This window comes from Eucyclogobius newberryi, unplaced genomic scaffold (genome assembly GCF_026437365.1).
Source record: "Eucyclogobius newberryi isolate DKJ021-1_F unplaced genomic scaffold, fEucNew1.0.hap1 SCAF_3, whole genome shotgun sequence".
Lineage (NCBI taxonomy): Eukaryota > Metazoa > Chordata > Actinopteri > Gobiiformes > Gobiidae > Eucyclogobius > Eucyclogobius newberryi.
The window spans coordinates 28401496-28429367 of NW_027315945.1; positions in this window are offsets into that span (position 1 = coordinate 28401496).

Sequence of the window (27872 nt, forward strand, 5' to 3'; positions counted from 1 at the left end):
TGCAAAGTGGCTGCGAGCCCATTAGTCAGTCAGGCCTGTCAGCTCCTTGCATCACTCCACTGTAGCTCTATGGCTGCATTATTGATCTGAAGCCAGTTTATAGTTATCACAGCCGCACCACAGCCCCGCGGTCTTTAGTGTGTGACTAGAACGGTCAGAAGCATAAACAAACATCAGCCTCCCAGTTCTGTGCGCACGAGGTGGAAAGATGAAGGTCAAATGAAAGCCGCACCTTCGCTCGGAAAAAAACAGCCACCTGTGGAGCCAGCGCCGTGGCAACAACCGTGTCACGCCATATATTTCCTAAGTGTACTGTCTGACACCGGGTCCACAGCCATTTCTCCAAGTCCGCTCTACAAGGTTATTGTGGTTATTGTGTGTTGTGGTTATTATATGTGTGTTGGTGAGCAGGTTAAAGCTCGGGTTTTTGAGCCAGAATGGAACATTATGTAAGGATTTATTTACAAATGTTTTTAAGTTATAGAATCCGTTTCAAAAGCCATGCATTTACCAACCTCTGTCTGAATTTGAATCTGAGTCAAATAAAAACTTATCGTGCAACTCCCAAGCATAGTCATGTGAATCCTCTTGACCAGGCCTCCCTTAACAAAAGTGATCTTATCTTCTTCCTGGGATAGCAAGGGTTAAATAAATAATAGCTAATGGCAAACTGATATAATCATAAAAGCACTGCACACTGATTTGTCACTAATTCTACTGGTAAAAGCCACTTCAGGCCCAACATTTATTCGACTAAACGTAATTAGTTGACAATAAAAAAATAACCGTGAAAAATAACTTTTGATAAATGTAATTGATATCTGGACTATACAGACTCTAAAACATGTACAGAAATACCTTTTTATAACAAATACACTGGCATTATTAGATAATGTAAAAAATAAAATACAGAATAAAAGAGAAGACAATAGAACTTTATTTGTCTGTTTCAAGATAAAACACAAATTTGTCTTCAACACCATAATTTCTTTCATCAATATTACACTTTCTCAATGAATATTCTTTTAAAAGTCTACATAATACACTGCCTGTCGCCACAGAAAAAAGGGTCACACGCTCTAATATTTCTTAGGACTGCCTTTAGCTTTAATTGCAGCAGACATTCGCTGTGGCACAGTTTTGATAAGCCTCTGCAATATTTAATTCATTTATTTCCATCCAGTGTTTTATTATTTTTCACACAGATCTTGTATTGATGATGTGAGAGTGACCGCTGCACAAAGCCTCCTCCAGCTCGTCCTAAACACTCGCACTGGGGTTCACATCTGTAGTACATTAGTTCCTGCTTCTCTTTAGATGTTTTCTCTGCTCGATGCCAATAATTTAACCCTTCTCAAACACACTGACATCTTCTCCATGACCACGGGATTTGTCTTTCCACACGGTTGTTTCAGAAATGAGAAGCCGCTCACTGAATCAGTCAGGTTTAAATACTGTGTTGCAGCTGAAAGATCGTCACCCTCAGCAGTTATCAAGTAGGACAAGAGGACCTACTGCATTCACTAAGTTGAATTCAAGTAACAACTTTTTTTTTTCTTTTACAGGCAGTGCAGTTTGACTAGTTGACAACTAAAATAATTGTTAGTTGCACTTGCAGCCCTGCTAATCTGACTTTTCTTTTACTTTCAAGCCCGACATGTTGTTCCACCAGCTTCACCAAGGTCTTATTGTGGTTTTGATGCCCACACTTTTTTCTTTCTGTGCCTTCTGCTGTCACATTCTGTATGTATTTTAGTCATGGCTGAATTTCCTTTTTACTCCTTTATGCACGGGCCTACATCATCATAAGCTTCAAAGTGCAATACACTTAAGGGGTCCATGAGTATTTTAAAACCATGAATAACGCATGACACACTTTAAACACTTTAATCTGACTAAATCTATGGCGTCACGGGTTATCTCTAGGTCGTCTCCTCCCAGATAAGACTTGACACAGAGACAGAAACACACAATGAGAAAAATGGCAGTCTGCGTGTGTCATTGTTTGTCATGACTCCTGTCTCCGCCCGCTGTGCCTTTTCTGCCTCCTGGCTTTGAGAGCACCGAGCGGTCTCTCTGACTCACAGCTCGCGGTGCGTTTGCGTGCGATTTGGCTTTGCTCTGCTCCTGTCAGTCTTCCATAAGAGGACGATGTCTCACACAGGCCCCAGATGCTTTTGAATAAATCACTCCTTCGCGTTATGTGGGAAACACCTGTGTGTAAGTGATAATATAGCTGTCACTCGCTGTAATTTTGATTCATACAACGCCTTTATATCTTTGCCATCAGTTTACACGCTCATTAAGACGCTGTAGGTTGTGTGTTGTCATTGGGACGCTCAAAGACTGGTCTATCACGTTGACATATGGTGGTTCAGTGTGCAGTTATGTAGTCCCTGCACATTATTTTACAGTCAGCTCTTGGCATGAAACTAAACTAATAACCAATTTGTTTTAGCATATTAAGGCTGCAACGAGATTAATCACAACTAATCGATTATTTAGGCAATTGAAACATGACTCTGAAACATGCCATGTGCTGCGAGATGAGGTTTTATGACTCATGCACAGCCAGAATTATTTCAAAAAGACGTAGGAAACATGTACAATTGGTGTTTTTGATCAAAAATCTGTTTTGCATATAAGTACTATATTTGGCTGTTCTCAAGTGGCATCACCAAACTTCACATGGGTCAAATTAAGTAAACATAGCATTCAAAACAATCTATTCTTTCATATAATCATTAGATAACTTGATAGCTGTGATAAATACAATTCTGTCACATCTGTTAAATCAGCGGTTCCCAACGTTTTTCTCTCTCCACAATGTCTTTTTTTTACCCGTCAATGCACTGGAGACCCGAAAAACACTGTAAGATTTGGATCAATAGTATATACTGTTTGTACTTTAACTATAAATGCATACATTGCTTACTAAATTAGTGCTAGTTTCAACCCTAGTGGATTGGTTGTGTAGTTCTTTGTGTCAGAGTAAAGCATTTTGAGGTGTTGTTTTATACGAGCCTGTAGTGAGTGCTCGCAGAGTGTCGTGTTGATTCATCTGATCCATGGAGGATGTAAAAGATATTGCTTAATGCGGCTTTAATGATGTTGGCTGCCACAAACGGAGGCTCCATTTTTCACTGCCAAGACCAACAAGCTGCTGTTGAACCGCTGCATTAGTTTCCTGTTTATTTGTATTTCTTTCATTTTCAGCTAAATGACCCTTGAGAAAGGTTTGTGCCTCACCTATAGACACAGCATCCTCCTCTGCAACCTTATCAATTAAAAAAAAGTAAAAACAACACGCACCACCCGCAGTTATTTGCTGTTCTGTAATTCCACGCCATTTATCAATACAAGGCCCTCGCTGAGTACATTTACATAACCCTGTAACAGCACTGCTTTATCATTTAATTGGTCCCTAGTGAGAGTGCCACCCTAACCTGCAAACAGTACATAACTTAGGTATAATGGCACAGCAGCTTACAGGCCTATAAAAGTGTCAGGTTTTGTATCAGCTGGAAACCATGTGCACCTTAAAAAGACAATTCATACACCGTTTTCTGCTTATTCCAATTAGCTGTTGCAGGTGGCAGGAAATTGTCCCAGCAACTACGGCTCTAAAAGTACAGTATATTTCCACCAGGTTTAAATGAGAGGTGTTGTGCAAAATAAAAGGTTTTAACCATGTGTATAGTGAGTCTCCCACCGCTGTGCGCTTATTACGCCGATTCACGTAGGATTCAGCAGCATCGCATCGCCATTTGGCAAAACAAAAACAACAACACTGCTCTCTACCGTAAACTGCAGCTATTGATAGACAGCACGACTTTTTTGTTGTGATGATTGACAGTTTACAGTGACACACCGTTGTTTCTTGTGTTAAATAGTTTTAGGTCAATAACACAATTTAAATGGTTTAAAATATAAAGTTGCATGGATTGCAAACTATAGAGTTGCATGGAGCTCCACAGTCGTCATAATCATCAGGTTTATGACAAAACATACAGTAAAACCATTACGCACTCAACATAATTAAGAAAACATTTTGTAAAAGGGACATCCATGAAGCTGTCCTTTTATATTTAGCTTATAGGCGGGGCCCACGGGATTAGACATGATATTAATAAAACATTACTGCTACCTATCTACTTACTAACTACCTATGACACGTATATGTGTAATACATACATAAATGGATGCACACATACATCTTCTCTCAAATGGAAGTACTTACACATATACACAAGGGCTTATCGAACATAAATCAAGGTTTGTATTATAGATGCCACTAGCTATACAGTGTTTTAGGGTTTTCTATGTTTTCCTAGTAGCTCCAATTTCAGTTTCCTTTAAATATGAACAGAAATTAGCAGAACAGTCGAGCCACAAAGGTTCTGAATTAATTTTCCCATTAAATTTGCCTGTAAAAAAATATATATTTTGAGTTTAAAAATGGCTAACCAGCTATGTGTGCAACAAATTGAACCACTTCAGATTGCTTGACTATTTCGACTCAAATGGCATTAGTGCATCACCAAAACTCAAGCTCTAGTAGTTTGGTGTGGCTGTTCTGCAAAGAGATCCATGGAACAGTGGTCACCAATAACATTAGAGTTAATGTTATGCCTTGATTACATTACCAACTCTAGATTTAAACATCTACATTTGAATTTTCTCAACCTTCAAGCACCCAAATAAAACCCACATAAAGAAGACATTAAACTCCAATAACACCCCAAGGTTAAACCCACAATACTTAACACATAAATAACATATAAGACAACAGAGTGAAACAGGTGTGCTGAGATCCAACAGGTTCAGATGTGACCTTTGTCATTGTCACTTCATTTTCTTTTGTAAATGTCTGAATGTGTGCGGCCTATATTTCTTCCATGACGGTTTGTAGCGGATCGTGACAGTGACTGGTGGGGCTGAGGTTGGATGACTTTGTTGTTTACTCTCCAGGGGGGAGTTCATTCATCACACAGAGGACAAAGTGCCATGACACAGAGCACACCTCCCACTCCTGCTGAACGTCCTGCAGGGAGGAATGCCGCCCAACCTATGAGAACGTTTACAGGTATTTAGGTTATGGTTGCACATACAAATAACAAGACAAGGCTTGTAAAAAATGTATAGTGTCGAAACCAGGACAAATACTGGAAAACGTAAAAACAAGCTTCCATTATGTTCTATGTCCTAAATTATTACTATTAATCATATTATATTGTGGTATCAATATTGGTTTGAAGCTCGTCTTTGTCCTTTATACCATAATCAAGTTTGACATTTTAGGACTGGGGAACACTATCAAAGACAAATGAGTTTGGTGGTCCCGCTCCTCCTCAAGTTTTTGCTGTTAAACCCGGTTTATGGTCACAGTAAATTAATATGGCAGATAAAAGGCATCATACACAACATATTTGGAGATAAAATCAATGAAACTGCTATTACTGTTGGAAATTTGGGAGAAAACCTTACATTGTTTCATTTTCATCATTTTGTTTCCAGTAGTGTAACTAACCCTGACTTTATTTGTATCGTAACAACACCATTCGCCTTGAAGTCACACCAAAACTACCGTACATGTGCCCAAAGCTGGTAAATGGGGCTAAATGGTGCAGGCCTGTCCTACATGTTACTCTGAAATATACAGTAGTGAGTGATTTCCAGTCAAAGACACAGTGACACCGCTCTTCTGCCGTCTCTGATTGGCCCTTAGTGATCAGAAACACCGACAGAGTAATACTTTAAACTGGCCCAGAGCGGCTGCAGACTTGACGAAACAAAAAGTACTTAAAACCATTAATTAAGCCCCGTTTTATCCAGTCGCTCCATTTATTTCTCTTTCTAACACTTGCTGCTTCCACTTGTCCCCGCTAACCCTCTTTCAAACCTCCACAATTGCCTTCTCACTCTTGTCTTCTGTCCTCTCCAGCCTCCATTGTCTTTTCCCTCCAGCGCTGCTCCATGTGCGAGAAGAGTGAGGAGAGACAGTGGAGATTGCTTAGTGGTATTAGGGACTGTGAGGAGGATGGCGAAATGAACCATCCGTGGGGAAATACCCGCGGCTGTATTAAGATCCTCTCGTCTCCTTGTCTGTTTAAACGGCTCCATTCTCCTGCTAATTGTTTTGAAGCGGGGCCTGCAAATCCCCCGCGAGATCCTCCGCTTCTCATTGAATTAGCCCGCGGTTACAGAAATATCTCCCTTTTATCAATTGCTCAGTGAGAAATATGTCTCTTCCACCCCCCCAAATCAGTCACAAAACTCCCCATTTTCCCCGCCTCATGAAAGCTTTATCCTGACTTCATTCACTGCAAACGTGCAACAGGAGAGAGGACATTGTGACGAAGATTGTGCAAATCATGTCAGAAGGCTTAATCCACGACGCCATGGGGATTCACTTTAATACCGCGCTATCAAAATGTGCTTACTCAAAAGCTATTATTTTTACAAAACTGCGGAGAGCTTCGTGACTTGTAGACAGTCTGTCATCTCCACCCTGGAACACGCAGGAAACCCGGGACGCTCGTTCCCGCGGAGGAGGCGACTGAAGCCGAGTCTGCCGTGGAAGAAACATGTCAAACATTTGTAGCTGCTAATCTGAGACTGGTGCGACACAGGCAGGTGGCAGGTCTGAAGTGTTAGCGCCAGTGACGGAGCGGGATTTTAGATCAGACTTTGTAAATGTCACCAACTTTCTGCTTGTGAATCAGAGAAACACGCAACAAGCCGCATGTTCGAACACGTTTTATTTTGCCTCAGTATATTCTAACAATATATAAATATGTATGTATTTATATTGTATGCTGCATAAGATAAGATAAGATATTCCTTTATTGTCCCACATGGGGAAATTTCATTGGTGCAACGCACGTAGATACAGAGGCAGATACAGAAGAAAAGATCACTTATAGGAAGTCTGAAAAACACTTTCAGTAGAAGATCTCCTATAAATAAATAAAAAACTCCCATAGACAAATAAATAAATGTATTTATTTATTTGTCCCATAGACAAATAAATAAATACATCAAAACACAAAAAAGCATCCTGCTTTTTTGTGTTTTGTAAAACGATGTCTTGAAAACGATAGTAAGACAATATTCAATCCAATATAAATGTGTTATTTGAGGTTTAATTATCAGATGAATGTGAAAGGTGTGAAAAATAAATCACAAAAGTGATTATTTTTTAAATATACCCTTATACTGTTATATGCTACAAAAAATGTTATTTTTTTGAAGCTTTTTTGTTTTTTTAACTCTTTTTAACTTGCATATCATTAAAACAACAGCTACAATAGTATCTGGATTTTTGATATACTGCCCCCTAATTGCATTATTCTTTGACTCTAAACATGGCAGTTGTGTGTGAAGTTATAACTAAGTAATTTCCCTTGTAGATGAATAAATCTCTGGATGAATTTGGAAAGCAGAATCGCGCTGTACTGGATTTGCACGGTAACTGTCACCGCTGGGTTCGGTTTGGTGTTGAATGCACTTGGGATTGTGGATGTGCAGTGATGGGAATGTAGGTTTGTCTGTTTCGGTGTGTCTTTGTGCCCATTGCTTATCCAACAGGAACATTTTATCTAAATTAAAGGGACTATACCAGATTTTGCCCTAATACAAATATATGCCAATCTAATCACCACAAATCACCCACTCACACAACACATTCATACAAAGAAAACATGGGTGAAGCGTCTTGCCTAAGGACACATCAGTTTGCACTAAAAATCAGTTATCTTACTTTCGGCGTGACGGACCAACGCTCTATACCATGCAGTGTAAAATAATAGTTTTTAAACATCTTTCAAATAATGTTCTTTGAACTTGATGAAACACGTAAGTAGTAGGAGGCAATAAGAGTCACCTTGTTGAGAGCTTGAGCCTTTCGGTGGCAGTGTTTCCGCTTTCAGCTTTATTTGAGCGTAATATCCCAAACCTTTGATATTTCTCCCAATAAGCATATCTGAAGGGAAGTTGCATTCAAGGACAGGAGACTAATTTAACCTAACTTCCCTATTAGAATAAATTGGGGGGACCTTGCTTTGCTTGGGAAAGGTCTTATTGCGGCAACAGTTTCGCCAACAACAACAAGCACAACCTTGAGCAGTGGCGCTGTGCGGAGCAGTCAAGACCAAGGAGGTTCAGTCTGTGCCAAGAAAACAACACAGATCAAGTGCGAGTTCAAGCAAAGAGCTAACAACCTTGACGAGTGCGTATATTTATCTTGTGTTTACAGTGGGACTCTGAGCCAGGGACTGCGCGGACTAAAGCGCTGCCATCCGTTTACATGGAAGTCAAATCAAGCCAAGTTAGCTCCACTGATATGCATATTACAATACCGTATATTACCATACAAGCCGCTTTCTCCATATTCATGCTGATTATTTCTGGTCTCCTCACACAAAGCGAAATAAAATACAACCTGCTGAAACAGTTTGCGACCAATCACGGGCTTTGATGGTGAGCCTTGGCAGACGGCGAGGGCGCGGAGAGAGGGACGAGTCGCCGGGAAAAAAAACTGAAAAGACGAGGCGAAGATGAAGGGTTGTGGGAGGAGAGAGTCGCATGGAAGTGTGTTAACTTGTGAAGGACCCGGCGCTTAAGTTGAAAGGGCGTCTGTTCTGGTCAAGATGATTGTGTGGGGAAGAGTCTGGAGTGGGAACGCGTACTTTGAGAGCGGTTCTTTTAATCATTGCAGTTGGGGCTGTGGGGAAAGCTGCAGAGGACGTTGTTAATTAGATGGCGTGTTACTGCACATCAACACAGAGGCATTTTCTCTGCGCTCGTTGCATGTGCGGAAACAATACAATCCGTCTGCAGCATGCAACGTTAGCAGCTATTAAAATACCAGGCATTTTACACGTCAGCAACGCGGAAACGTACGCCGGTGACATACTGACTGTGAAACAATCCCCAGAGGGTGCACTCACATTTGCTGGTTTAGTCCTGATGTATTGGTTTGGTCCTGTTGTAGTCCTGGTTTCATCACGGTCTAGTAGTGTACAGTTCAAACGAGAAAGAAGGCGTCACAATACTAATTTTGATAACACAATGCCAAAAATTTTATTAGACAGGTTTAGTTCTGGTATACGGCCCCAGTTTAGTCCCAGTTTTGATGTGGATGTGTGCAAGTATATGAACTATACAACAAGCAACTCAACAGGCCATTCTGAGACCAATTAGTGCATCAGTGGAACAAGGCTCTGCAGATCTGTAATGTCCAAAGTTGAGCCTAAGGAGGACAAACGATAGCAGTGCCATTGCCATTAAACTGCACTCATAAAATACATAATTTATTGCCAGCCAGTGCCACCATGCAGTACTAGTCTTAGATCATTTGTACTTTTGTGACCTACTTAAAAGGGACATCTTTGCCAAACACTTGCATTTTCACGTCTAACTAACTTCTATAGTAAACTTGACGATCAGAGGTGGATCATAGCAGTTAGTTCAGTAAATCTGGTTTTAGTGCAGTGTACTTTCTTGTACTTGAGTAATATTAGTTTTAAGGAACTGTGCTATTTCTGGAGTACATTATTTTGCTTGTTACATTCAGCTATGAAAGTCTGAGTTGTGTTTCTTGTACCTTACTTACTTTTGCCTTTTCTACTACTCTTTGGAAATTCCTCAAACTGAAAATGACTACGTATACTTCTACCTGAGTTATATTATCAAGTAATATTAAAGCACCAGATTACCTGATTTTTAAAACTACAAAAGGAGATTTTTATGTATTTATTAATTTTTAAATCTACCTAATTTCTAACCCTGACATGAATATTTATGACACAACAGGTTTAATTAGACGCTTAAGTGTAACTGCCACCGATCAATAAGAGCGACACTCACAACTCTTCTTGGCGGTAATGCATTCAATTAAATGTTTAAATGCCGACAGTGCATTATGGCCTGATTGGGTGTTGCTTTTACGATATAATCTGTGGAGGGAAACAAAAGTTACTCATTTACATGCTGAGTACCATTTTTGGCTTCATAGTCTACTACTACCTTTACTTTCACTACTACTACTACCTTTACTTTCAACCAGTGTAACAGGAAACACTGGTGTGCCTTGAAGAAATGTCACTTTAGATTCATGCATGGATTTAATGTGTCCTGAACATACTTCTATACAAGAAAAAAGCTACCAAATACCATGCCAAATTTAAGAACCAGATAGTACATTATTTGACATTATGTATATCAGAAGGCTTAATGAACGTAATGGCATAAATACATAGAGCATAAAAAAGAGACACGACACAGAGAGAGAACATGCAAACATTAGTCTTAAATATGTTGTCTGGTGCAATTTGTCCTTTTTCAAATTAAGGCAGAATGTAATGTCCAGTCCTTGACCGTCTGCACAGTTTTTGTCGTTCACTTACATCGTTCTGAAGTCGGTCCAGTGGGAAACAGTCGGCAGTGTATAATCCCAGTCCAATATTTCTGAGCAACAGGACAGTCCTAAAACACCTGATAACAATGTCCCACCAGGCGGACACGATTCCTCCAGCAAGTAAGTCGTGTTCACTTTGACATGGTGTTATATAAAAAAATAAACTTGATTCATTTTTTTAACAGAATTATTTGCAAAGATGTGATTTTTGTCCTCTTTTGTGGAGAATATATATGCTCCCATTCTTCATCTGACAAAACAAAATGACCTTCTCTTTCCCACTTATCTTTTTGATGTATTTAGTAGAATGTCTGTCCAGATTATTTATGCATTTATGTGGTTTAGATATTATTATCCTTGAAAGTTCTGATTAATATGCCTGGTCACCTAATAAAAGTTGTAAAAAAACTACTATTACAATTATTAACAACCAATAGAGTGACTTTGGTTATGTATTAATTACATAACTCATTATTCTTGTTTTCAGACCGTTTAAATCATTACCCACCATGACTTGTGTAATCCACTTGTTGAGAGCTTGCACCAAGAAATGTTTTACAAAAAAAAAAACAAAGTGCCGCTTGAAAACCCAGGTGCTTCGTAGATGCATAGCTCGCTGTCTGGGCTGCAGGACAAATTGTGGGAGACTTTCCATACATTTTTGCCGGCTCCTATATATGCCGGCCTCTATACATCTATATTTAACTGTGCTGTACATCCAGCTTGAAGTGCAGGTGCTGTTTTTCCACAGACAAAAAACACATAAGCATTTGTTTCCCCCTTAACTCCCCGTCTTAGCAGTTCCTCCTTTCTGCAACTCGGCCCTTTTCTCTGTTCGCATCTGTTTTTGCCTGTCACCTATGTCTCCGCTGTCTCCTCGTCTGGCACATTTGTTCTAACGAAGCCTTCACTGTGGTCCACGCCCAGAACGGCGTCTGAACTCGAGCAGGACTAAGCAAATGACATTCATCAATTGTGCTAATCCCCAAAACTCTCCTTTCTCTCCGTCTTTGTCTGCTTTCTGTCATCCCCATCGCTTTGTAACTCCGCATCTCCCCATCTTTCTCATCTGTCGTGCGTATGTGTGCGTTACCTTCCGTTTCGATGCCTTTTTTTTCTTTTTCTTTCGCAAAGCGGAACGGTTTATTTATAGGACCAATTAAATCCGGAGGAGACTCGACAGGTTCTGGCGAAGAGTCTCCAAAAAGTGGAACCGTTTTATATGTTTTAATCTTAATGCCTGTGAGAGCAATAAACTGCTTGTCATGTCTGGGAAGGAGATAGTATTTAATCTTAAAGACGAGGAGCAAAGAGAGGAGGAGGGAATGGCAAGGGAAGGAGGCATGTACACACAAGTCGGAGAGAGAATGTCTAATTGAAAAAATATATTCAGAGATAAAGTGGTATTGAAGGACATCAGAGGAGAGTTGATGGACACAACTATCATGCTAATGGTGTGGCTTTGAAGTTATAAAAATGACAAATGTAAATTAGACTCACTGATGCTTACGCACAATAGCATGAGCTTCAGTCAAATTGCATTGAACAAAACCGTATTTGTTTTATCAGATTTGGACTTTTTAACGTTTATGAATTCATTAACTGTTTCAATTTAAAATAAAACTACCGGTAATAAAGAGCCGATTCTCGATTAACGTATTTCCAAGTTCTCTAATGTCACAGTTTAAACTTAACAAAATTACAACCAACATGTTGCCAATAAGGAAAAGACTGGACTTGTTCTGTGGCTTTGATGAGAGGAGAGAAAACACATACATAAACATTTCCAGGGAACAAAAAGCCTTTTATGTATTTCATTCTGCGGTATAGGAAACAGCCGAACAAAGTAAATTGGTGTACTGTATGTAGCAAAATGTTCTGGGAGTTAGTGGTACAGTCAGTTAAAAGGTCCCTGAGAAATGTGGACCTGGCTCATCCCACACTTTCAAACAAATCTCGTGTTTATCCGTCGTTCACAACCGCTCAGACTTTACTCAGGCCAGAAGGTGGATCCTCTTTCCCATGTACAAAAAACAAACAACTGAATACTGTAAATGTTAAAGTCTATTGCCTTTTTATTCTTTGATCAGTTTTAACTAGTGCTTTGCTATTCATATTAGATCCATGTCAAATTCAGAGTCACAATTATGCATCTATTACATCACATTACCAGTGATGTTGTTGGGTGTTGTGTGTCCTCTTGTCTCAAATGTGTAGAGGTGTAGGGGTCCCTCCAACACCACAGGGCGGTCGCAGATTCTAGCATTTGAAGTTCGTTTTGGAAATCACAATTGGCTTCAAGAGTTCAACAAAAATTACAATTTGAGTGTTGGAGAAATGTGAGCATCATCTGCGGCAAAAAGAAACAAGCAGAGTCTAGTGGAGAGGAAGAGAACGGGGCCTGTTTATACCAGGGGTCTTCTTGAGCACAAAAGGGCACTATCTGCAGCACACACATGTTTGGGACGGAGAGTTTCCACAAGTTCAAGGCCGTACAGAGAGAGGAGATGAACAATGCAAACAATGGAGACTACAGATTGCACAGTAGAATTACCAATAAAGGTTGTTTACTAGTCCAAGAAATGTGAATAAATGAGTATGTTGCCCCCTTACTTGAACTATTCAGACTTCAAAATATGTCAGCTGAGAGGGGAGGTTTGATGATTTGACAAAGCTAGAATTACATCAAAATGGCACAGGAATTTAGTTTGTAATTATCAGGATGTCCTCGAGTGGCATATTTAAGCTTCATCCGTGTCAAATTGTGCAGCATTTTAGCCCTTGTTTTGCCACTAATTATGGGCCTATAAGTTGGTGAAACCTCATGTGTCGTACCAAATTGGCCTATGCTCAAAACCCTCAAACCGTCGTGAAAAGGCACGGCGACTTGTATATTTTTTGAGGGAGTGTTGATCGTGTAATGTTTTTTCATTTCATATTTAATGGAATACACCGGCCTCCTGCACAGTCAGCGCTGCAGCCCGAGCGCTCCCGTTAGGCCAGAAACATTTTAGATACTACTATACTATATTGGCTGAAGTATGATGAATGAATACATTGATAACCTGGTCCACTGCTCACAACCAGGCAAAGCAACATCAGCACAACAACCTTTAACTCACAGACTGTTGTAAGTACACAAGGAGAAGGTGATGGTCGTAACAGAACGCATGTCTCGATATCATATCTCATATCTCGAGATACAATATATAGCTTTATATTTTTTTACAAGCTTATAGGCTGCTGATTGGACTGTAGAAATGTAAGTCTGCACAGAAGAGGCTCGTTTTGGAGGTGCTTGTTCCTAAAACTGAGTCTAACATCAAAAATAAATGTTATGCATCACCACAGAAAGTTCCCATCACTCGTTATAAACTATAAGTGCCCAGAGTAATCATTTACATACAGCAACAAATGAGTCTAATTGATAAACTTCTCATCCCTCCTCTTGTTTGTTTTCTCGCACTTTTCCATTTAACTATGGCCAACTGGTGTTTCAAGTCAAAGTCAAATTAACCCAGCTAATTATCTAGACAAAAGGCTACTCTTTTAAATGTGAATGAAATGTTTAATTCAATGCGTCAGCCCATTTCTTTGGTAGTAGTTCACATTCTCACCCAGGAGCATTGACTAGAAAGAGTGAAATAGGCCTTTGAACCGACAAACTAATAAAAGAATTGCGTGCATTTCAGATTGCAGCTCTAGACATGATATGATACTTACATAATTGCGTCCTTCCAAGTTGCGATTTTGATTCGATAGCGATGAATCCTGCAGCTATTTGAAGCGTCTATTTTGAAAAGACTTGTAAAAATGACCACCTTAAGGTCATTACTCCCCCAACGTGGCCTTTCTGCTGAATGCCGCCCTTGTTTGAGGAGTGCTTATGAGACCATGGACATATAGTTGTTGCCCTCTAAAGTGCACACGGCCCTACAGCCAGGCCCTGACAACATGACTGATGCTCGCTGGCAGCTGGCTACTCACTCCCACGGTTAGAAAGGCGCTGGGATGGAGGCAGACAGCAGGGAGAGACGAATGATTTGGGTCACCGTCAGAACACAATTGATTTGGACCCGAACCAAAACCACTGATGGCTTATTGAGACAGGGAGACGGATGGATCGACTGAGAAAGAATGACTTATAGATCCAGGATACAACATGTCCAAGTGCCAGTTGGCGTCTGTTGGATGGAGGAGGTCACCTGAGAAGGTCCGAGTGGGCAAAGGGGCTAAACCAGACTTTAACATCACATATACTGCTCATTTTATTCTATTTATTCAATTAAATAGTCTTTTTGACCAATTTTTTTCCCATTGAGATCCAAAACATTTGGGACATTACTACAATTTGACGGTATTACATAGTAGATCATTATAGGGTGGACAATATCGACACAAAATGAGTATCTCAAAAGTTTCCAGATAAAGTTCTACTGTAAGAAATCTTGGAGTCTTATTTGACCAGGAGCTCTCATTTAAAGCTCATATAAATCAAGCTTGTAAAACAGCCTATTTCCATTTGCCCAACTTAGCCAAAATCAGAAGAATCCTGCCTAAAAGTGATGCTGAAAAACTTATCCATTCATTTGTAATGACTAGATTAGACTACTGTAACTCCCTGCTTGCAGCGTGTCCTAAAAGCTCCATAAAAAGCTTTCAACTGGTTCAAAATGCAGCAGCAAGATTACTAACAGGAACAAAAAGAAGAGAGCACATTACGCCAGTGCTGAAGTCTCTTCACTGGCTCCCCGTCGAGTCTAGAATCAAATTTAAAATTCTACTCCTGACCTACAAAGCCCTAAATGACATGGTCCCATCCTACCTCAAAGATGCTATAGAACCATATCATCCAAACAGAGCTCTTCGCTCTCAGAATGCTGGCCTTCTGGTGGTGCCAAGAGTCTCTAAAAGTACTGTAGGAGGTAGAGCGTTTAGCTACCAAGCTCCTGTGTTATGGAATCAGCTCCCGACCCATGTTAAATATGCTGACACAGTCTCTTCATTTAAGTCCAGGCTTAAAACGTTCCTCTTCGAAATCGCTTATGGTCAGAGTAGTTAGGAACAGAAATATAAACCCACAGCTCTAGCTACGCTGCCCTAGGAGTAACTATGCTGGGGGAAGTATGGCAGCTTGAGCACTATCCTCTTCTTCTGACTACTTATGCTATCAAACAATATTTATTTTTTAATTCCACTTGCAAACTGTTCACCGCCTTCTTTTCTTTCTCTCACTTCTGAGGACCTGTGGACCCAGATGCCCCTCCCCTGGTGAAGTGGTCCCTGCCCTGTGTGGACGGTCCCTCATCTGCCTGAAGAGTGGCTCCAGTTCGCCTCAGTCGGTCCCTCATCTGCCTGAAGAGTGGGTCCAGCTCGCCTCCGACGGTCCCTCGTCTGCCTGAAGAGTGGGTCCAGCTCGCCTCCGACGGTCCCTCTTCTGCCTGAAGAGTGGGTCCAGCTCGACTCAGACCGTCCCTCTTCTGCCTGAAGAGTGGGTCCAGCTCGACTCAGTCGGTCCCTCATCTGCCTGAAGAGTGGGTCCAGCTCGCCTCAGTCGGTCCCTCATCTGCCTGAAGAGTGGGTCCAGTTCGACTCAGTCGGTCCCTCATCTGCCTGAAGAGTGGGTCCAGCTCGCCTCCGACGGTCCCTCATCTGCCTGAAGAGTGGGTCCAGCTCGACTCAGACGGTCCCTCTTCTGCCTGAAGAGTGGGTCCAGCTCGACTCAGTCGGTCCCTCATCTGCCTGAAGAGTGGGTCCAGCTCGACTCAGTCGGTCCCTCATCTGCCTGAAGAGTGGGTCCAGTTCGCCTCAGTCGGTCCCTCATCTGCCTGAAGAGTGGGTCCAGTTCGCCTCAGTCGGTCCCTCATCTGCCTGAAGAGTGGGTCCAGCTCCAGTCTCCTTGTGTCCGTCTGTCCGTCTGTGAGAGTCGGATATCTCCTTCCCTGGAACTCCTCCAGGTTTCTACGCTTTTTTCCCAAAGAGGTTTTTTGTAGTTTTTCCTGGCCGAGAAGAAGAGTCTAAGGACAGAGGACCCTGGGACATCGTCCCTCGCCACCACAGACATTGTCTGACTCCATCGCCACCACAGACATTGTTGATTCGGCCCTCAGAGGCGACTGATTTTGGGCCTTACAAAAATAAATTGATTTGATTTGAAAGTCAGACGATATGTCAGTCCAACAGAAATGTTATAAAGACATGTTAAAGCATGTATTTAAACGTATTAGTTGAGCTGTCATTATCAGACAAATGTTAATGTATCACAAAAGTGCATAAATATCACCTTATTGCCTCGTATTTTGAATTTTTGGTCTTTGGTCCAAATTAGATCATATTAATTAACTTTGGCTTAGGGCCGGAGATGTGAATAAAGATTTAGTTGTTTTTCCTCATATTGATTTATCACAATTTGCAATTTGATTTAATTTTGATTTGTTGAAAAACAATAAAAATTGCTTTCAATTGACTATGAACATAAACAAGACAAACTTTTAACCATAGGCATTTCTCACAAAAACAGAACGGACTTTCCTCTGAAGTCTGAACTGTGCCCTGAACCACACGTTTTTACAGACGAGAGGATGATTGACTGATTCAAAAGCTGCTCACTGACGATTGACATGACCTTAATCTCGTTCTCGATTAAAGTTGGATGAATTTCCCAACTCTACTTTGGCACATCACTAAGAACAGTGGCTCCCAACCTATTTCTCTCTGATACGTTTTACTTCTCCAACCTGACATGAGGAAAATTATAATTGTTTTATTGTTAAAAGATGTTATAGAATCAGAATCAGATCAGATGTTATAGAATCAGATGTTATAGAATCAGAATCAGATCCGCTGTGGGCTTGACCAATCAGTTGTACTTTGGTCCATTTTAGCAGATTTACGGACTATTATGTTTTTTTAAATGTGCACATAGAAGCGCTTTGTGTATTTGAGGACGGAGAAGAAGTCTGTGCTTTTCTCTGACTGGATTTAACAACAGTTAAATAAGTGATCTTAAACTGTGACGCTTTAACCAATCAGATTCAAATATTTGTCATGTCATTTGTCCGACTGCTTTCATCTCAGAGCCAGGTTATCGGATTATAACAAGAAAGAATACATGGACAAACAGTATGTTAAATTCTCAAATGGTGGCCAGCCCTGGTGCCATCCTCGGGCCTCCCCGGTGATAAAGTCCACTAATGTCACAGTTTGGGTAAAGGATTATGCAGAGGTTATTTCTGGTGTGCATAGCTTGATCACTGTGTCACATAGTTAGCACAGCATGAGCTCAAATCCTCCACCATAATGCACTGACCCCTGCTGCTTCTATAAGTCCAGTGTAGGTGCCTTTCCACAGAGTATAGCCCACATTGTCCGGGCATTGTCCGCTCTTTCTGTCCTCTATAGAGCCAAATGCCCACAGCCTCTGCAGACAAAACTGGGCACAATGCGCAGACAGTGAGAGGAAGTGAGTCTTGGCAGAAAGAGCTGCGTTCACAATCACACACTACAAACATATGAACACAGACACACGGGTTTGTCCGCACGCCCACATGTTACACACGAGTATTTTTAGGCACAACACACTCGGCCGCTTAGGCACAAAGCTGGAAACACAATGACACAGAGAAGGGCCACACAAGTTCCAGTACGAGCTCATCAGTGCAACAGGGAGATTCAGACATGTGGAGACACGGCTGCTTTGAACTAAAGGAAATACACCACGCGGTTTTAAATGTTTCTGTTTAATGCTGCAACTGCATTTGATATTACAGAAATATGTTATTGATCGTATCATATCGATCTGACTCTTTTTGCTCATGCTCCATAAACATCACTCAGAGTTCAACAGGTACTTGACTTTATGCAAGCGTCAAATACATTTCACAACCTATAAATAATTGGCTGCTGAGCTATTCTGCTCACGGAAAGAAAGGTTGTCACGAAACAAGGAGCGAGAGATATCAGTGAGGAAAAGTGTTTTGGAGGAATTAAGCTTCTGTAAATTAGTGTGTTGCATGTACGGAAACAAAATAGGGCCAATAATGCATAATTGACACATGCATGACAGAGGTTATAATGTAACAGTTATATCAAAGAAATCACAATAAACTATTTAAAAAGTAGTATGAATAAGTGATAACCTGATTGTGGCGTCTGTAGAGGATGTTAATAATGTTTTGCATTGTTTTGGGGGGGTCAGAAGGTCATTAATGATTAAATGCATCACCTGCATCGTAGTAAATAACATATTGTAATCTGTTTGAAGCTGTGCCGCACAAATGTGGCCTGTGCAAAATGTACCGGCAGCTCACTGAACCGCCTTTATGTTTTATATAGATTATTACGGTGAGATGATACATTGTTCTCCTGTTAAAACGATAGAAAAGTGTTGATTCTAACGTAGCGACGCTGCTGTGTCTGATCACTCGCCGCCTTTGTAATCAGCTCTCATCACTTGTGACGGACGCAAACGAAACGCTGAATTGGTAGTGTTAATGACAACGTTTAAAAGTGAATATTGACATAAACTCGTTTTTTGGCACAAGCTGCAGATCCACTTTGATCCTGTTGCTTTAATTTTTCCTGAACCGATTTCCTGATCTCCACATCGACGTCTAAGCGGGAACAACGCAACACACCTCGCGCGGTTTCAATCTCCGTCTCCATGTGAGGTCAGAGTTCACACCGACTCCTTTCATCCTCCCTCCCGGTCCCTCCCCCGTCCCTCCCGGGTCCCTCCCGGGTCCCTCCCCTGCCTCGTCAGTCTGGGCCTGTCTAGAGCCGGCGACAGCAGCTGTGCGCCCGAACATCCAGCAGGAAACTCGCCTCTCCTCTCCTCGTCTTGACTGGCTGTCTTCTCCATCTGACAGCACGGAGGAACCAGGAAACGCCTTTTATCTTGTCTGTCTCCTGCCTTGTGCTCCCGACTCCCCGACTCCCAACTTCTGAGGGGAGAGGGAGGGGAGAAGGAGGCGAGAGGGAGGCGACGAGCCCTGTTTTGGATGGGGCGTGCGATAAAAGCGGGACGGAGACGTTGTTACACGGGGAAAATGAAAGGAAATAAAGAGCTGATCTTGGAATATCTCAAAGAATAAGGCGTGATTTCTCTCACTCATTTGTCTCTTGCTCTCTCTCTCTCCTACCCTCTCTTTCTCCGACTTCCTTTCCTATCCCCTATCCTCCTCGCTCTCTTCCACAACCCCCATCTCTCTGCCTACCTCTCCCCTGCCTCTCACTCTCTTTTCCTCCTCCCCCTCTTCCTCTTTTTCCTCCTTGTTTCTGACTTTCTCTCTCTCTCTCTCTCTCTCTCTCTGCTTCCCTCTTCCTCATTATTTTCCGTCCCTCGCGCTCATCCATTCTCTCTCTGTCTTTCTTTCCCCTTGCCTCTCTCTCTCTCTCTATCCCTAACCCCTCTCTCCTTCTCTCACTCTTCCTCCTCCTCCAAACCCACACGCTCCTCCTCACCGTCTCTCTCAACCTACTCTCTATCCCTTCTCATTCTTTCTCTTACTCCCTCTGCCTCCTCTCTCATCCTCTCTTTTTTCCACTCCTTTCTCTCTTTCTCTTCATCCTTCCTCTCATCCTTTCTTTCTCTTGCTCACTCACTTCCTCTTCCTTTTTCCCTCTACCTTTTCCCTGTGCACTTTATCAATCCCGTCTCTCATCTTTTCTCTTTCTCTCTCTCTCTCTCCCTCTCCTTCTTACACTTCCTCATCCTCTCATCTTTTCTCTTTCTCTCTCTGCCTTACTCATCTCTCCTCCTCACTCTCCCTCAAACCTCCTCTCTCCACCTTTCTCGCTCTGTCCCTCTCATCTCTCTCCCTTCCTCTCTCCCTCTCCTTCTTACATGACCTCTTCCTCACTCCCACTCCCTCATCCTCTCATCTTTCCTCTTTCTCTCTCTGCCTTACTCATCTCTCCTCCTCACTCTCCCTCAAGCCTCCTTTCTCCATCTTTCTCTCTCTGTCTCATCTCCCTCCCTCCCTCCCTCCCCCTCTCTCTCTCCCTGTGCCAGTGTTTTGATGTGTTCAGGCTAACCCACAGCGTTACAGAGGCGCGCAGACACAACAGAACAGATGAAGAGTGTCAGGCGCTGGTTAGAGGCTCACACATGCTGCTTATCTTACTCCCTCTCTTCCCGCTCTTTTGTCTTCCCCCCGTTTTCTCCTCTTTTCGCCCGCGGCTCAGAGCTGCTGGAGTCAAACCTCGCATCATTCAGCCCCTAAACATTTGATCGCCCGCGTGAAAAAAGTCGCCCCACGGGATGGTGAGAGAGAGCGACTGGTCTGATTCAGATACAATGAGGAATCCTGGGTAGTCTTGAGTGGCACTGTAACACCCCACTTATTATTTAATGAAAGCGTTGGATTCTTAGCTGTCAATGAAGTAAAGTAATACGTGTATTTTTCACTAGTTCATTGTTAAATGCAGCAAAAATGATATTTTACTTGTTATTAATGATTAGTTCTGGGGGCCTTTAGTCGTCGTCAATCAGCTGATGGTTTCTTAGTTTAAATTTTGATTTCATCAAATACCTCTCTCCACACTTTATGCAAGTGTGTACATACAAGTACATACCCCACAATGTATTTCACTATAAGGTTTTCAAACTGCGCAGCGCTTCTACCATAGCAACGTATGAACTATAACTGGAAAAAAAAATGGATAGGAATGTCTTATCAGTTAAACTGATACTATTTACTAAATAAAACGTTACGCATTTGTTTGAAGCCAATTCAGCAAATGAAAACTAAACTGGGTTGTTGCTTTGTGATGAATTTAACTGCAGTTAAACAGCACCGCTGACAGCTGTTTTACACTGCTGCTTTTATTGCTTTTACAATGCTCTGAAGTGTGGACTGTCCCATTTGTCATGTTTACCTACTGTGTTTACCTCCTCCTGGTGCATTCATACACTTCATGCACTTTTATGAAATGCACACTTCAGTCAAGTGTGGAGTGCGAATATTGGGACCAGGGCCTCCATCTGTCCTAGGGCAGCTGTGGCTATCGTATTAGTGAGCGTGCATTTTTACTATTTGTTGTATTTTGAAGACAAAGTACAAGAAAATGTAAAATTATTATTTATTCATTCATTCATTGAATGAATTCTACCGCTTTTTCCCGTTGGGGGTCGCGGGTGACTGGAGCCTATCCCAGTGACTTTGGGCCTTAGGCGGTGTACACCCTGGAGAGTGGCCAACTCGTCGCAGGGCCATTATTATTATTTAATGTTTTTGTGTTTTTTTCAGTTTGCCCTTTGTCAAACCCTGCACAGGTTTGAACAATCGGAACAAACTCAGATTAGGATGTTTCAATGATCTGATCACTCCAGAAATCAGATAATGATTAGATTTTTGGCCTGCGTGTGAACATAGCCATTGACATAGAGTTCTCTGTCTCCATAGAAATCTTGAAATCTTAGTCTATCTTTTCTGGCTAATCTTGTTTTGAACACCGCAGCAGTTGTGCCATGACGGCTGCTTGGCTTGTACATTCATTACACATTGTTGATTCTAATAATATCACACTCTTCCTAATTTTAACAGAGCATAGCGAGTAGGATCCAGTCATGGAGGGAATAACATATGGCTTTGTGCGGCACAGAAGCCTCACAATAGCTGCTGCAGATTTAGAGCCACGGTCGTCTGAAGTCAGCACTTATGTCCCACTCGTAATGGTTTCCTCCGCACTTTGGTTCAGCTTAAAACGGCTGCATTGTTGTACTCTCCACCAGACTCGGTGCTACATGTGCATATGCAGGCACTCTCTCTCTCTACACACACACACACACACACACACACACGCACACGAACACACACGAACAATAATGACCTTGACTAAGTAGCTCTCTGTGCTGTAAGTGACTTTTGGAGCAGTTCTGTCCTTTTGCCACATTGTTCATCTGTAAAGGTCATTTCCACATCGTACCTAGGATTGCTTGGCTATGGGGCTATGGGGGAGAAAAAAAAACATTATTTCTTTTAAGGCCTGGGTAACTGACTTTTTTCCTGTAAATTTGTTTATTTTGAGTAACAGAATATCTTGTAAAAGCTGCACTTTGCACAATGAAACCATTGCACACTGTTTGCATCTCATGATATATATATTTTTTTAACCTCTAAGAAGTGAGAAGAGTCGAAACCAGTGCTCTGATTGACGGCTCTTTGGTGGTCCACCCCAGCTTCACTGGCTTGTGCCTGAAAATGTGAAAATGAGCTAGGAATGAGTTCAAAATGTACTTTCTCTTTTTGCAGCGTGAAATCAGATTCACCAGCATTAAGTCATATTCAGAAGTCCAAATTATTGAGAGAAAAATTGAAAGCACATCTCTTGTGGTGAGTGCATATGGGATTCTTCCTTCTCTAATCAGTCAGACATAAATTCAGAACACATGGTGCAACAAACAAAAGAGCTGCTTTAATATGTTGTGATTCTACACTATAATTCAATATAAACTCAATGTGAAAAGACCATGTAACTGAACACAATTTAATGCAGATATTCATCTGTAACTAGTATTATTCCCATCACTGATCAAATCCAATGGCCAACTCCTCCTCCATTATATACAATTATATGCAGTATGTAAGTGAGTACAAATACGCAGTTATCTCATTTACAGTGTCTGCCAATGGTGATCATTCTCTGGAACTGCGTGTGTGAGCGTACTTTGGGGTCACTGGTAATTTGAAATGTGAATGCCTGGTTTCTTCTCAGCGTGATGACTTCCTCGGTCAGCAAACTGTGAGCTGGAAAATTGAGCCATATTATGATGAGATTAACTTTAACAGTCAAGGATTCCTGATCTTTCTCAACAAAGTCACTGAAGATTAGGACGTTCAATGACGCCTCTTGCCTTCGTCCGCCTCTGCACTTCTCTGCTGCGTTGGGTTTGACCTGGTTTGGTCTTGTTGGTTTATTTGTTAAGAATACTGTAAGTCTCCTGTCCTTCTTTTATTTAATGATGTGATGCTGTTACATTGAGCTGCAGATCAGCTGAGAGGCACAGTTTAAAAAGCACAGTGTATGGATTATTAGCTCGACAAATGAAAGCATCTGCTGGATATAGCTGTGTGTTCAAAATGGAGAGTGATGCTTTAAAAGTATGATTATGGTGAAAAAAGGTACATCCAATACTCAAGAAGAATTTTTGTAAGCTCGGGTCCATCAGAGGCCTGGAAGCTTGAGGGTTCTGCGCAGTATCTTTGCTGTTCCTAGCACTACACTTTGATGGAGGCAACACTTTCTCCATCTCTTCTCTGATACCTTGATATTTCTCCAGTTTCTCGTGTTCCTTTTTCCGGATTTTGCCATCACTTGGTATTGCCATGTCTTTCCTCCTTTTCCACCTTGTCCACCACCACTATATCCAGTTGGTTCACCATTACCATTCTGTCAGTCTGTATCTGGAAGTCCCAGAGGACCTTGGCTCGGTCGTTCTTCACCACCTTTGGAGGTGTTTCCCACTTTGTCCTTAGGGTCTCCAGCCTGTACTCTGCACAGATGTTTCTGTACACTATGCCAGCACCTGGTTATGGAGCTCCATGTGTGCTGTCCCTGCCAGCATCTTACACCCTGCAGTTATGTGCGGGATGGTCTCAGGGCCCCCTTTGCACAGCCTACACCTTGGGTCTTGTCTGGTGTGGTAGATCTGGGCCTCTATTGCTCTGGTGCTTAAGGCCTGTTCCATAGTGAGCGCCTCTGTGTGTCCTTCAGTCCGGCCCCCTTTCTTATTAGCCACTTCAGTTATGTCCCGGTGGTACATCCCATGTAGGGGCTTGCCCCTCCATCATGGGCCCTCCTCTAGCACAGTAAATATCTCTTCGGAGCTAATCGAGTTGTGCGGATCATCTTTTTTCTTTAGTTTGACTGTGTTTCTGTGATCCTGCACACTCATCGTCAGGACGGAGGTGTGTGTCTCTTTCCTCTTTCATCGGATTAATAATTTACACCTTAACCTTATTTAACACAAAATAAGGTTAACACCTTATTTCTTATGAAGGAACTCTGCTCCAAACCACATGCTTTCACTGTCAGAGGATCGGCTGTGGACCTGTTGAATAAAAAGCCCTGAACTTATAATTGACAATTAGACATGACTGAATCTCAATCTTAGTTCAAATTCGATTAATTCCCCAGGCCTAGTGGAGACAGTAGTGCACAGTTCTGAAGCCTGGTGCATTTTCCTCACCAAAAGAGCAGTCTTGTGCGTGAAGAAAGTGTTCAAAATGTTAATTAATGAATCCGCTCACACAATTAAAGATCAGACATGCCAATTTCCTCAAAACTTGCCATAACAATGGTAGAATCAAAGTACACATTAAATTATGGAAATATGGACAGGGCGGCTTCTTCCTACTATATTAAACAATAAAACAATTCAAAGATGAGCACTTGGCTTTTCTTTTCCTACACAGTGGATGAGAAGATTAAAGACTTCTTGTCCTGACAACTGGAGAGAAAAAGAGAACAATCTGACAAGACTTAACAAAATCCATCCTTGAAAAGAACAACTTCAAACAGAATGAGAAGGTGCTGCTGATGAGCGAGATGCAAACACACGATCACCTGCGGCTCCTGTGGGTCCTGCCTCTGCTCAGTCAATCTACACCAGACTGCACTCGCACTGCTCTTGTTTGATCCTGGTTTAGTCCTGCTGTAGACCTGGTTTAGTTCTTTTAGTGCAGTTTAGTCATGGTTTAGTCCTGGTTTAGATGTTAGTCACGTTTTTGTTCTACTGTTTTTTTGCAAATATGTATCTCTCATTTCAGAAGGAGAAATTGCATAGGTACAGTATGAGTACCTATGTATTTTCTCACTAATACTGCAGTTTGGAGCTTAAATTGTATGATAAAGTACCGCCATGGATTCCTTCGGTCTTCCTGTCTTTGCCCTTGTGTGCCAGTCTTCGCCCGTACATACAGCCTGGCAATGCTGCTCTTATTGTTCACACTTACGACGTAAACACAAGGGTTTTTAGCCCCCCAAACATTGCAGCTCTTCATCTTCTCCGCTCTCAAATGCTCTTTACCAGTCGTGCTGCAGGTCTGATTGTAGCTCAGGAGGCTTGATTAGCATCGGTGAGCGCGTGTGAAGGTGTGTTTGTGTTGCTGACAGTTAGCTGGCGGACAGCCTGTCACAGCTCCCTGCTCTGCACTCCCTATGGACTGATTATTATAGAGTTGTTATCTCTCTCACACACTGTGGCTCTGTCATCACAAGCACTTTAATTAGCGCTCAGCCCAAGTCTGTGGGTAACGTGAGGCTAATCAAACCTGCAGTAATCAAGTCCAACCAAGGCACCACTTAACTTTGGTACGCTCATCTGATGGGGACGTTCTACCTGTTGTACAGAGGTAAGAACTTCACTAACATACTGTCACTATTTCTATTTATGTCATAATTACCACACTTGTAATCACCAGTTACTACCAGCTGGTGTTTGCCTTTCATTTTCTAAATCAGATCATCACAATGTTCTGAGCAGACTCTTCTTGAACAATGTTTCAGTGCAATGAAAAAGGATTGAATTGGTTTTATTTAAGTACTGGAAGTGAGCACAAGCCTCCCACTTAACACCAACTTGCAAAAAAAAACATAACACTTCCTCATAAAGCGTCACAAGTCATCACTAATAGAACATACACATGAGATATTTTTGAAACGCACATGATGCATTGACCGTCTATGGACTTGGCATTGATTTTTCTAATACTAATATGACAGCGACTTACTGTCTGCCTTATGTTACAGTGGAGTTTTTAATATATATATTTCAGACTTGTTCCCAGCGCTAACATCTCACGGGACCAGATGTTTCTTGTCAGCGCTCATATTTTTGACACTTGAACGATTCACTTGAACCTAATACCTAACATCTTTCGCTGCCTCGTTGTGGAGCCTGCAGCCTCACTACAGCTACAGCTTTAGTGTGTGTTGTTGTTGTGTGTGTCCGTAATTCCCACTGACAACTGTGTTAATGGATGACAATAGCAAAGAGGGGAGCACCATATGTCTGAGCCCGGGGCGGCACTCGGAGTGGCAGGGCGCATACAGACGCAAAGACAGGGGGTAAATCAAGAGACAGAAAAGCTCCAAATGTGAGGATGAAGAGATCACTTTAAGAAGGCTTTGGGCTGATTCAGAGCTGTGACATTGTGGAACCAGGTGAGCAGGAAAATGTGTCAGTAAGGACTGAAAAGCACCAATGGAATCTAACGGAAAAAAATAAAATAAACAAAGAAACAAAAGGAGTATTTGAAAAGACATGTGCGACAATTCACTGGTTTTTCTTTCGTGTATCGATTCCTTTAAATCCATTCTTCAGCCATCTTTGCTCCTTCCTCTTCATCTGCATCTAAATGTGCAAAGTCAAAATTGAAACTTTTCAGATCCGGCCAATAGTTTGTGAAGTGTTATTGTTCAAATCTGACTGAAAGCGGCTAATTTGGTTTCATTATTTGTATTTCTTTGTAAATGTAATGAGCCATTAATTTTTTGTATTTTTTTTAAAGCTCCGTTTCACTCATTTTCGTGCTTTAATAACCGGTGTAGTTGTATTACTGTTTGGTTTAGGGTTCACAAATGTACTCACTGACACGTTGGCCATTTTTTTTTTTTTTATCATTGCAGCTTTGAATAGTTAGATGGGAGTATCTAATTGGATTTGCTGTAGTCAGTTGGTATAAGGGCTGCTGATTAGAAGTATCCGAGCTGCCAGTTGCCTGCTTGAAGTGCTCATAAAAACCTCAACTTTTCCTTTGCGGTGTCCAACATCTTTTCATTTACGCCTTTTCATCTCCCCGTCTTCTTCCTGTCACTTTTGTCCCGCTGCATCCACTGGCACACAAACTCCCCAAAATGCGTGCCTCTCCTTGGCTTCAAAATGGCTGAAGTTAAGCGCTCATTCAGGAAAGAGCTAGGAAGTGTTAAATATGAAACGGCTGGAGCGGCGGTGGAGGGCACCATGGGGGAGGGCATCTGTGATTGAAATGTAAATACGAGCGGCCAATTAAAACGTTTCAGGAGCTTGTTTTGCATCAAGGATAGATTATAGATGCAGCACATTATGAAGTAATGAATACGAATGAATGGGAAAGCTCAATTACGACGCCACCAGTTAAGAATCATTCAATGACACTGCTGTACGCACTGTTGCAGAGCTCTCATTGTTAAAAACTCACCTTTTCTCAGTTGTTCCACAGTCATTTAGCTAACTTATGCACCTACGTTTAAGTATTGTCCTAAACTCGCTAGTTATCTGTTAATATTTAAATGTTATTTAAATTACCCTGGGTTCACCTTTTGTAAATGCTTTTCATGTGCTGTAAAAATATAACTTGACTTTCAGGCCAGTGATAAATAACCTTTCCAGTTGAGTTAAGGTTGCAACCAGTGAATATGTGGTAGTAATAAAAAAGGATGTATTTATTTATTTTCAATACATTCAAAT